A 12,844-nucleotide genomic window follows, 5' to 3' on the forward strand; every position below is an offset into this window, starting at 1 on the left:
ATACAAACCAGTCATTTACTTCATATATTTTCTTTTCCAGTCATTTACATTTCCAGTCTTTAAATACCTGTTCTTTAAATACCTGCACTTTAAATACCAGCACTGCACTTCGATTCATAGGAGTAGCTTCAAGTAGATTCAAGTAGATTGCTGTTGTAAACCTCTCTGAGGCTGAGTTCGGACCATTGTAAGTGTTCATTTTTATGAAATACTTAAATTGTTCTTCATATTACTGTTATTTTCTATTAACTTCTCCTAAATCAAGCCACCAGTAAAAGTCCTCTTCATTGAGGCTGAAAAGAACTAAAACACAATCGTCTGATAATTGGTTGGCAATCACAACTTCTGTAAGGACTAATTGATCCTTGCTGGCACGCTCACATTCACAAAAATACCCTTCGAAAAGCCAAAAAGCCAACAGTTTTAGAAAGTTGAGTCAACTTTTCAAAAAATTGAAAATTTTTATTTTTTGGATTTTTCTGTTTTTTGTTCAAAAATTTAATATTTTAATATATATATATATATATTTTTTTAAATGCACCTAACCTAGATACACTTAAAATGTATAATATTTAAATTTTTTTTTTAAAAAAATCATCAAATACAATTTTTTTTTAAAATTCAGTATATTTTTTTTATTCTTGTGTATTTATTAAATTTTTAAAATAATTTTTCATAAATATTATACTTTTTAGGTGTATCTATGTTACGTGCATCTATACAATAAAATATTTATTGAAAATATTAAAAAAAATCCACTAAAAACAAACAAAAAAAAAAAATCAAAAAAAAAAAGTTTCAATATTTAAAAAATCAATCAAAACCAAACAACACTTTAAAAAAACAATATATAACCAAATGTCTTTTTGCTTCAAATTTTCAATCTTCTTTTATAAAACAAAACAAAACAAGAGACAGGACACGAAAGTATTAACCAAATAATAATATAATCACTCTGTTTGGTGGAGAGTTTTTAAAAATATTTTTTTGAGATTTTAATCCATTTTTTAAAATATATTTTTAGTGAATTTTTTAAACCTTTTAATCAATTTTTTTTAATAACTTTTTAGGTCCATTTAATCTAGATACACTTAAAAAGAATAAAATTTATACATAAAATTTTAAAAAATTCATTAAATAAAGCAAAATACGAAAATATACTAAAATTTTGTATTTTTTTGGTAAATTACAAACACACCTCCTGAGGTTTACTTAAATTACAAATTACCCTCTCTGGTTCTATAAATTACATTATGTTCCCTAAAATTTCTAATTTCATAACAAATAGATCCATTTATTAATAAATCATCAAGTTAATTAATAGTTTTCAATAATGTTAAAATTTTATTTCAATTAATAATTTAGATAATTTTATTATTATATAAGTGAATATCAAAATACGAAAATATAATAAAATTATCTGTGTGGAGAAATCTTTAAAATATTTTTATATATTTTTTGTATTCAATGAATTTTTTAAAATTTTGTGTATAAATTTTAAAAAATTCATTAAATACAACAAAATACGAAAATATATTAAATTTTTTTTTTGTATTCAATAAATTTTTAAAAGAATTTTATCTATGTGAAAAAATCTTAAAAATATTTTTGTATATTTTTTGTATTCAATAAATTTTAGAAGTAGCTTTGGAGGGTAATTCTCGCTTACGGAGCACTACGTGGAAAATTTTTAGTTCAATCATTTTGTATTACATCAATCACGGATTGTGTTTATAATTATTTATATATGTGAATTGTAATTTTTAAATATATATATATTTTTTATTTTAAATGTCTTCTTTTTTTCTTTTTTTATATTATATTAAAGTTTAATATTTTGATAATAATCATATGTATTGAAATTTTTAAGAAATTAAATATCTTTTCTTTTTTGTTATATTATATTAAAGTTTAATATTTTGATAATAATCATATGTGTTGGACTTTTCAAGAAATTTTTTTTATACTTGTTTTTAATGCATTAAAGTTTTATGAGTAATACTAGAGATCCCAAATATTTTACCAAAAGTTTTACCAAATGTCTCACATCACACCAATGTGAGACATTTGGTAAAACTTTTGATAGAATTTTTGGGGCCTCTAGCATTTTTGTTTTTTTTATACTTGTTCTTAATGTATTAAAGTATTATTATGAGGGTATGACTTAGAAGTTGGGAGAAGTTAATAACTGCTAAGATTTTTTTTTAAATCAAAAAATTAAAAAATTTATATTGAGAGATTGAAACTCCCACAACACTTGAGATTAAAAACTCTTTTTTACTTAATATATAATATAGAAGTATAAACTCAAGGACTGTAAAAATCTCCCTTGTTCACTTATTCAACAGCTGCCTGGTAGTATACTTAAAAAAAAGAAAAAAGAAAATACAGGAAATTATCTTGGAGTCTTAAGTGGACTTGTCAACCCCATACACTTGCAACCAAAGTCAAGTCACACTAAAAATACCCACAAGGGTCCCTAATAATTGATGACAATGTAGACCTGTTTTGAGAGTTGTTGGCAGGAGGCACCTCTGTTCTGCTTTTCTTTCTTGGTTGCTTTGTCTGATGGATGGCACCTAGAAGCCTTTTTTTGGGTTGTCGTTTGGGTTTTGGCCATTTTGTCCACTGTTACAAAAAAAAATAGTTAAAAATTACACTTTTGACAAATAAAATTATCTCATTTTTATTAAAAGTATGATAAAAAAGATTAAAGTTGTATTTTAATCATACTTAATTTAAGTGAGTGTGATAATATTAATTTTTAATCTCACTTTTTAAACAAGTATGATTATATTTTTTTTTTAATCATATTTTCTAAATAAGTATAATTGTATATATATTTTTTAATTTTGATTTTATATAAAATAAGTGTGATTATAAAATAAGTGTGAAATTATCTCACTTATTTTTTAAATAAGCGTGATTATAATTTTACCCCCCCCCCCCCCCAACCCAACACAACACAACACAACACAATTCAATTCATATGTTTTTTTTGGAGATTCCCAAACCTATCTCTCACTTTTCTCTCTTCAAACCCTAACCCTACATCCTTTGATCGGTGGTGACTACTATGAGCAGCAGTGAAAGGCGAGCAGCAGCGGCGGTGAGCGACTGAGGTATTCACCCTCTCAAAAAAAAAAAAGAGCGACTGAGGTATTGATATTGATTTTGAAGTCAAAGCAGGTGGGATTTTTCAAAGATCTGATTCTGTGAAGTCTAAAAGTTGTCTTTCTTATGAACACAGGCACACAGTTGATTTGATTCATTTGGCGTCGCATTTTCAAAGAGTGGAGCAGCAGAGGTATTCTATGCAAGTGAAACAGGAAAATGGGTATGTATATGTTTCTCTATTTGAGTACTTTGTTGGGTTTTTTTTTTTTTTTTTTTTTTTTTTTTTTTTTTTTTTTGGTGCTTTTCTTCAATCGAACACTTCACTAGTTGAAGTACCTTTCCAACTAATGAATTTCTACATGTTATGACATGGATGATGATAGTCTAGAGAGCAAAATGAATGAGAAGTTGCAGAATATATTAAAAGCAACATGGAATTTCTACTCTCTCTCTGTATTCTAGAAGGCAACAACAAACCAGTTTTGCTATGGAAAGCCAAGCGGAGCACCCAAGACTTCTTCTACTCAACAACCACACTCCTCTAAATCTGGTAATTTCTTGGACTATCTCTCATGTCTTTTTCTCAATTCTCACAATCAATTACAATGATTCCCTTCTCTTTCATCTCCTTATCAGTCCAGTTCTCTGGGTTTCTCTATTTTCACAAAACCCTCAAAATATTCTCCCCTTTTTCCATTTAATTGCTTTTTCACAAACCCATCAAGTTCTCTCAACATCATTTTCTTATTGTGTTGATCTTAGTTTTTCAGATATAATTATGTAACTATCTGATACAGGAAAACCCATTTGTAGATTCCATTGAATTGTTTTTGGACTTGTAATTCTTGTTTACTTCCATTGTTTAATTGAAGTTTGTAATTATATATATATATATATATATCTTGTTTTCTGAGGAAATTAAGGAGAGAAATTTGAAGATTACTTGTTCGAGATATTGTCTAGCTGATTAGTAGGTTCTTCAAAGATTCAAAAAAGAACGAAGAAAAGAACATTAGTATATATATTTAAAGATTAGTAATATACATTTTCAGTTTTATTTTATAAAAATGCGGTTTGTTTTAACCCAAAATGAAATTTTTTTGGTTGGTTTAGTGATTTTGACCTTTCTTGCACGTTCTGGCCATTGTTTCTATGTGAATGCTATGTCATGCAATGTATCTTTGACGGAATCATGTCCTTTCCTATACTATGTTCCTAAAATTCCGAAACCCCTTGAAGAGACAACTCCCTTATTTCATGTTAATTCTAGTTCAGTGAATAGAACTGTCAATGGTTTTTCCATTGTAATAGATTGCAGTTACCCTGCAGGTCACAGTGAGTTCGCTTGGCACACAGGCCATACGGTCCAACATAAGGATACATGGGAGAGCATTTCGGAAAAGTTTGTATCATTTGTGGTGGAGAAGAATGATAAAACTTTGATTGAATCACAAACTATACCTTTAGATCTTGTATGTGGCTATTCTAAGGGTGTGGAGGTAGTAAGCTACAGAGTTAAAAGTGGGGATACACGTTTTACAATTTGTTCTCGTTTTAATACCGTGGTAAACAAGACTATAGAGTTGAATAAGTTCGACAACCCAAGGCTTATTTATGCTGGAGATGTAATTTTCATCCCTGAATCACGTGTGAGAAACTGTCAATTATTTTGTTTATTATGCCATCTTATTAGGTTTATAACTTGTTTATCGCACGCATCTTTATTTTCTTCCATTGGTTTGCTCTAGCTTGTTTCTGGATCAGAGTTCAAAATTGCATTCGAGCGTAACACTTAGAGGCAAGGCACTCCTTAAGCAGATCCCTTGCCTTAGAAATATGCATTGTATGCACTAATGAAACAAGGTATTCTTATTAGTCCAAAACTTAAGATTTTTCATTTTTTATTTTTAAATAATATAGACCTGACTGCAAGGTGAGGTTTTGTTGCATCATATTGAAAAATAATTTGCTTGTTCTAGATTTCATGTTTGGAATGGTTTGGTGACATTGCAAATGACTTTTCTGGTTTCATCACATTTTTCTCGTTGAAGATATGTGAATTCTATGTTACCTTGTTTATTTTCAAAATTTGCAACTCAATGGCTGATCATATCTTTTTCCCTTTGGACATTTATGAACAGGAGGCCTAAAAAACCTTATCTTGGTTGATGATAAAGGTAAGAAATAAAGTTTCTTCTTCACCATCATCTTCTTATATCCTATCTTCCTCTTCCTCCTTTATTTCTATTGTTTTGTTCCTTATTTGATTTATAAAATAGATATGCAACTATTGCTCTCTTTAACTGTGAGACTCCCTTAAACCCGCTATTATTTGTCAATCGAACTGTTGGTTTTTGATAAACAAAACGGCAATTTCTAATGTCAATTTTGTCTATCTGCCACCCGCCGTACGGTTTCTTTTCCAAGTAGTTTAATGCTTTGCTTTCTTATGTGTCTAATGTTCATTGATGTATTTGGTTGTTATACGAACTATGAACTTTATATCAAATTATGCAGGTCATTGAGTTGTTTGATGCAAAACTCTCAATGCTTGGATCTCACCAACTCCAAAATGCTGCAACTGCCACTTGTGCGTCTCTATGCCTTCGTGATCAAGGTGCGGACCTTATGTTTCTATTTTCCATTTTCCCTAGAACATTAGAACAAAACTACTATATATACTACCACAAAATTTTGCTGTATCCAAGTTGCTCTCTTTTTTGACTCTCTTCTTTGTCAAGTAAAATAATTGTATGAATGAGTATCAAGGGGATGTGGCCCATATAACTTTTTTGTCTTTCGGGTTATGTTTGGATCTTGGATTTACGGAGGAATTTATAGAAAAAAAAAAGAAAAAGAAATATAAGATAATTCTTTTCTTTTCCTTGCCTTTTCTTTTCCCTTCACAAATCCCTTCTCAAATCAAAGATCCAAAAACACAATCTCAATCTTTTATAAACGAAATTTCTAAGGGTTTGTTAGAGGCTAATATCAAAGATCCAAACATAGCCTCAATCTTTTATAGCTTATATGATTTATGTTTTCCGGCACATACCAAGGAATTTGCCAAAGCTTTAGCTGATACAATTCAGATGACAATTCCAAAGGCAAAATTGGTTCTTGTCTTTGCAATGGCAAGTGACAAAGACCATTTGGGTTTTGCGAGAGAACTACTTTCAGTATGTTTTTGTCCTTTTCTCTATCTCTCTATATGTTTGGTATAGTTATATATATAGTTGTACTTCCTGCGTTTGGAGAATAATAAAATGGGAACATGAAGCTTAGCCAGAGCTTATGTGATTTAAAGATTAACAAATAACTTGGATTTTGTTTGTTAGGGTGGAAAACATTTTTTACATGTAGCACAATGGAAAATGATAGTGAGCGAAGAACACTTTTCGGTGCTTGGTTAATCTTATGTAGTCAAATAATAGCAAAAAATGGGAATATCGGTTTATTTCATGTTTGATTATCTTACACATTCAATTTGTTATGTACCTCCTAAATTGTCTGCTTCAGGCATTGGTTTATTTTTAAATTTCTTGAAGCTAGACAAGGTACTTTCTGGTTTTTCCATGGTCTATAAAGGTAGTTGCTAAAGTAGTAAAATATGCTTTATTTGCTGAATTCTTTTGCAGTTGGGAGGCAGGGGTAATGATTTTCAATGATTGGTTTTTGGGAGCTTAGGTTAAATTGGCTTGGGTTTGGGTTAATTTTCATGATTTGGGAATTTTTTTCCATTTTTTCATCTTGGGTGATGCTTCCTTTTAAAAAAAGTACATCTTGTAGTCAAACTATTAAAAACAAATGTATTTGAGCCAAGCCGAGCTGAGCCTCACAAATAGAAAGTTTATTCATATGCTTCTAGCAGTTTCTAAATTAATTTTTATTTTCATTTTTCAGGTCAGAAATTGGTTGGAGAGATACAACATATGATCAAAGAATTAAAGAACTTTGTGTTTCAAGTTTTCTCATTTTTTAATATATGTAATCACAGTTAAAAACTTTTTATTAATTCTTTTGTATTACTTTGAACATTCAACTTTCATTTATGAAATATATAATGTTATTTCATTCAATATGTGGTTGTGATTTAAATGATAGTATACAGTGTGCATTACATTCTTTAAATGCGCGTATAAAAATAATAGGGCAAATTACATATACACCCCTCCAGGTTTGACAAAATTACAGATACCCCCCTGAGGTTTGAGAAATTACGAATTCCCCCCTGAATGCTATATTTGCATAAGAAATTAGGGGGTAATTTGTTATGAAATATAAACCTCAGGGGGTAAATTGTTATGAAAATACAAACCTCAGGGGGCGGGATGTAATTTCCGAAACCTCAGGGGGTATTTGTAATTTAACCAAACCTGGAGGGGTGTATATGTAATTTGCCCAAAATAATATTGATTATTTTTCAAATATGTCGAACCTTTTTTTTTATCACACGCAGTAATTGTGATGAGAAATGCATATAATGTGTGATCTTATCTCATTATTAATCACTGATTTTATTAGATATTAATTACATTTAAAATCTATGATCTAAATGTTATTAATCACACTTGAAAGATGTGATTTAAATATTTATTATCATGGAATCATTTTTTAATGATACTTAAAAGGTGTGATTAAACATGACTCTTTTTAATCACACTCTTAAAGATCACACTTTAATAAGACTTAAAAGATGTGATTAAATAACATACATCACGCAAAAAAAAGTGTGATTTGTTTATGATTTTGTAGTAATGGTTGTTGATGTTAGTGTCTTGTGCTTTTTCATTGTCTCTTGACAGTTGGCTTCTGGCCAACTATTCCTGTATGTAACGTTTAATTAGTATTAATAAAAATGATTTTTTTTAAGGTCCCTCATATTAAGATTTTATAACATAAAGGGCATCTAATATTTTCATAATGTCTAAGGTCCCTCAAGTTGATCCAGAGAAAATTGGTCTAGAGAAATTAGTCCAGAGAAATTTTAAATTTCTCTGACCTCCTTAGCCTTTCATGGACTCTCCAAAGAAATTTCAAATTTTTCTGGTCTCCTTAGCCTTTCATGAACTCTCTAGAGAAATTTAAACCTTTCATATGCTTCCCACTCTCCAGAGAAATTTCTCTATATTTCCACAACATTACCTCTCCAGAGAAATTTCAAAATCAATCTAGAGAAATTTTAGTTCAAATCCAGAGAATTTCTCTGGGGATATATTCACACCGCTCACCACTCCAACCTTCAACTTGAAGTCTCTCTAAATGTATTTCTTTTTTCAAAACCAGAGGCATTTTTCTTAGAAGCCACTGCTTTAGCCCATTCCTGAATTTTTGCTCTCATCAGCAACTCACCATTGATGATGATCAACTTATCATTAGTAGTGCCTTTTTTTACATTCTGATGACTGCTTGAATGCTTTTCTGCTAGAAGATATGAAAGTGGTTATTATTGTCCGCATCGCTCCCAAGCCTCGATATCTATATCACATTCCAGGTAATCTGTACCTGCCATTGCCAGAGCTTCAATAGACATTGTTTCTAGTTACAGAATCCCTAACAAAGTTCTGAATCCCTCCCACTTTGATTCGCCGATCGTGACGCATGGCGGCGATGGAGAAGGGGAGGAAGAAGAAGTTGGCGTCGGAGGGATTGGTGGTGAGGAAGTCGGACTTGCCGAGGGACTTTTTGAAGAAGGATTCGCTGGCGTAGTTGCCGCCTGGATCGTTGGAGACTGGGAGGAGGACGTTGGCGAAGGGGTGGGATTTGGGGGTAGGGTAGACGAAGATCTTGAAGCTTTTGTTCATTTGGTTGTAGAGAGAGAGAGAGAGAGAGAGAGAGAGGAATCGTGGGCAAAGAGTCAAATTTCTCTGATATATGTTTAGGGACCTTAGACATCAAAAAATAATTTTATGGATCTCTTCCATTACGAAAAGTGGGGGAGGAACCCTAGACTAATTTTTCCTTAATAAAATATTATTTATTTACTGATAAAAAAATGTCCATAATTACTATGGAGTACTTTAAGTGACCGCCTATGTAAACCTATATCACCTATATAATACCCGAAACTAAATTTATGAAATTATGTAGTTTTACCACTTATCTTAAATATTAGCTAAAAATTAACATACATGTCAATTGTTAGTTTTTACAACTTATCTTATGGGAAAGAACTATTAAAAGGGGAAATAGTTGGAAAAATAAATAAATTATAAACATAAAACAAACCACATAAATGATAACATAATATACAAATAGAGTAACTTGAGTACAATGGTTATCTGATATGTATGGCCAACATTATTTTTTTGTGGTCTGTTCAATGGTTGGTCCTATGTTTATAGAATTATTATACTGGATGGGCTTACAAGGTTGAAAGAATTGTCTGTTGAATTCTATCAACGACCAACTGGGTCCATGAGCTCCGAAAATTGAATATCAATGGTCACAAACTCCTCACTTGCAGTTCTAGTACTCATCTCAATACACGTTTTTTCCTCTACTGTATTAGCTTCCTGTTGTTGCTGTGCTAATTCCAAGTACCACAACACATCGCCCATCGTGGGTCGTTCACATCCTCTACCTCTTTGCTAATTCCACAAATGTCTTGAAACATTCTGGGTCAATCTTTTCCTTCAAAAACGGGTCTATAATATGATGAAGGGTCCCTAATTGATGACAATGTAAAGCCCACTCAGCCAAGTTGGCTTGTTCTTGCCTGTCTTCCTCTTCTTCCATCACCATTGGTAAGACTGCTGGTCTGGCACACAATACTTCCATCAATACCACACCGAAAGAGTACACATCTGACTTTTCTGTCAACTTTTGACAACGGCAGTATTCTGGATCCATGTATCCGAAACTACCCTTCACTGCAGTGCTAACATGAGTGCAAGACATGATTTTAGGCCCAAATTTGGACAACCCAAACCTGAAACCTTAGCTACCCAACTCTCATCTAAGAGAATATTTGTCATCTTCACGTCACGGTGAATGATGGTCTGCTTTGCATCAGCATGAAGGTAGTGTAACCCCCGTGCAGCACCAATGCAAATCTTGAGTCTCTCCTTCCATTGAAGTGGGGGATTCTGGGTGTTATATAGGTTATCGCGTAAGGTACCTTAAGCCGTGAATTCATACACTAATATCATCTCTTTTTCATCGACGCAATACCCAATTAGAGAGACAAGGTTGTTGTGCTTGAGTTTAGTTAGTATGGTGATTTCAGTGTGGAACTCATGTAGACCTTGATGTGAGGTTGGACTCCCACGCTTTATCGCAATAGAACCATCGATGTACCCCTTATAGACTTTTCCAAATCCACCAGCACCAATTACATTAGCGTCAGAGGAGTTATTTGTAGCTGATTTAATCTCAACAAGTGTGAAGTAACGACAATGATATGATGACGCCAATTTGAAAGTTCTCCTTTGCAAATTAGAGTGAAATGGGAACCACCTGATCAAAAATAGCAAAAAAATGTAACATAGAAATGTTAACGCAACCAAAGTATAAAATGGAATGAATACTATCTTTGGATGATTCTGTAATAATCTATTTGACATTCCAAATGGGTGTGTTCTCTGTCCAAATGGAAATGGCCCTGCAAGATTGTAGGCGTGGTCTGATAGCTTGAAGATTTCCAAGCTATTTAAGATTGCCCCATTCAGACTTTCTGTGCTCTTTAATGCCAAAGACAGAAACATCTCTTGGCTATTTCTTGTGACATTAACAATGTAATCTCTGTACACTGGAACGCCGACTCCACCACTCCAGTGTATCACGTCTGCATAATTCTCAACAATTTGATCATTTAAATAAACTTGAAAAACCCTTTGATTGTCTTGCCAAATATCCTTCATGACCTCGCAGAAATGAAGCCTAACAAGGTAATAAAAACTGCCTTCAAGAGGGAATAGCCATGTCATATTACAATGCCCGTTGTCCTCCATGGTTCTAGCTGTAGCATAGATTTGCTGTGGCGCAATGTATGCAGGCACTGACAAACTATACTTGATATTAACTTTTGGATAAATGGTATCAGTGATTTGATTGATAAGGAACGAGAAGTCCTCTGACCAAGCTCGTAACATGCCCGTATCATCTTCAGCATAGATTGAGTGCCCGCCAACATTTAACCTATACATCATTTCCAGGGCTATGGAATTCCCAGTGAAGAACTTGGAATGATGCCCGATGAAGGGCAGTTGGTCATCACCTCTGCGGACATAATAGATGTCTTGGGGCATTGAAACTATCTCAATCTTGTTCACAAAGCCATAGGCACCGGAGGAATTTCTTGATGGAGTGAAAGCTACGTTAAACACCAAATCATCCACGTTAATGCAAAATTCTTTAATGATATATTTAGCATCGGATGGATTGCTAGAATAAGAGGACTCTGAAGTACGTAGAAGAGTGTAATTGGCTACACTGACAGAGAACAAAGCTTTAGACATGTTCAAACCTTCATAACTAGTTGGATAGAAGTGAAGTCGTATGAAATGCATACCAATACTAGATACTGCAAATGTGAAACTAGATTGCTTTCGAACAATGCAAGCATATAACGACTGAGGGGATTTGGGATCACCTGAAATTTGGGATGCTTTGGACACCTCATAATATGGATAGTACTCAAAATTAGAATTATTATTGGGACTCCATTTCTGGCCATTAGATAACAAAGTTGCAGCTGTGGAGGCAAGGCATTCGAATAGGAAGTAATCGGTTGGCGGGTAAGGCGATCGGTTGGCCCAAATGGGTACTGTTAGATGGCCAATGTGCATGAGAGCCAGAAACATGATCATTGAAAGAAATGGATATCTGTTTAGACCATTCTTCACCTTCATGGTGTCTGTATGGCTACTAATGTGAGGTTGGGGTTGGGATTATGTTATTTGGGCTTGGCCAAATATTTATGCAAATAGAAGGAAAGTTGGGATTCCAAATTTAAAGAGAATTTAAGTGTTAAGTCCTGGGTGTGATTATTGAGTATTTATAGTATAGAATGTAGTGGAAATTTTAGCACGTATTGTTTTACCCATTGTACATGTTACTTATTAATGATAATTTATGAAGATTGTGTTTAGTTGATAAATTTGAGAATAAATTTAAAAAAAGAAAAAGAAAAGGTGAATAAAATGTAGTTATATTCTATTTATATTTTACCTATATTTTTTTTTTCTTTTCCCTTCTAAATCTCTAATCAAATTCATAAATCAAACACAGCGTAAATGTGTATTGTGATTTATCATTTGTCTAAAGTATTACATAACTAATATCATATGACGGTCAATAATTTTTCTTTACATTAAAGTTGGATCTTCAAATTTAAGTTATATGATTATAATTATTTGTCTAATAAACATCTTAAATTATCAAAATAAAACGTATAGTGAATTCTACAAATCCGAAGTTCTAATCTACTATAACAAATTGAATGAAACTTATCCTAATCTTTTTAAGGCTCAAGGCTTTTGATTTGGTTACTTTTAGACAAAATAATAAGATATTGTTTAGAAATTGCTTATTTAAATTGATTTTTTGATTTTTTTACCAAAAAAATGTTTAAAAAAAAAAGAAAAATAAAAAAATAGAGACAATAATTGACTTTTTTATAATGACTTTACTTTCTAAACAATATCTACATGAAAATCGCTCAATTGTATCTAAAGTTGTAAACGAACTGAGTCAGGCCATATTTTACTAAACTCGAGCTCGAGCT

The 12,844-nt window shown here is 32.1% G+C and overlaps 1 long non-coding RNA gene and 1 pseudogene across 5 annotated transcripts; one reads left to right on the top strand and one right to left on the bottom strand.

Annotated features, from left to right (window-relative positions):
• The first annotated feature begins 2,978 nt into the window (after positions 1 to 2,978).
• Positions 2,979 to 7,196, top strand: LOC114280468 (uncharacterized). Of its 5 annotated transcripts, none has more exons than XR_014335191.1 (7): positions 2,995 to 3,159; positions 3,251 to 3,337; positions 3,501 to 3,667; positions 5,259 to 5,294; positions 5,635 to 5,734; positions 6,177 to 6,296; positions 7,021 to 7,196. It is a non-coding gene; the product is annotated as an uncharacterized LOC114280468 (long non-coding RNA). The 5 variants fall into 5 exon arrangements; XR_014335195.1 differs by lacking the exons at positions 2,995 to 3,159; positions 6,177 to 6,296 and adding exons at positions 4,447 to 4,742; positions 4,866 to 4,980 and having other exon boundaries at positions 3,177 to 3,337; XR_014335193.1 differs by lacking the exon at positions 6,177 to 6,296 and having other exon boundaries at positions 2,979 to 3,122.
• A 2,113-nt stretch (positions 7,197 to 9,309) lies between these two features.
• On the bottom strand, positions 9,310 to 12,092 carry LOC114280467 (receptor-like protein kinase FERONIA pseudogene; annotated as a pseudogene).
• Between the last annotated feature and the right edge of the window lie 752 nt (positions 12,093 to 12,844).

This window comes from Camellia sinensis, chromosome 1 (genome assembly GCF_055761805.1).
Source record: "Camellia sinensis isolate YWXY chromosome 1, ASM5576180v1, whole genome shotgun sequence".
In the NCBI taxonomy this organism is placed as follows: Eukaryota; Viridiplantae; Streptophyta; class Magnoliopsida; order Ericales; family Theaceae; genus Camellia; species Camellia sinensis.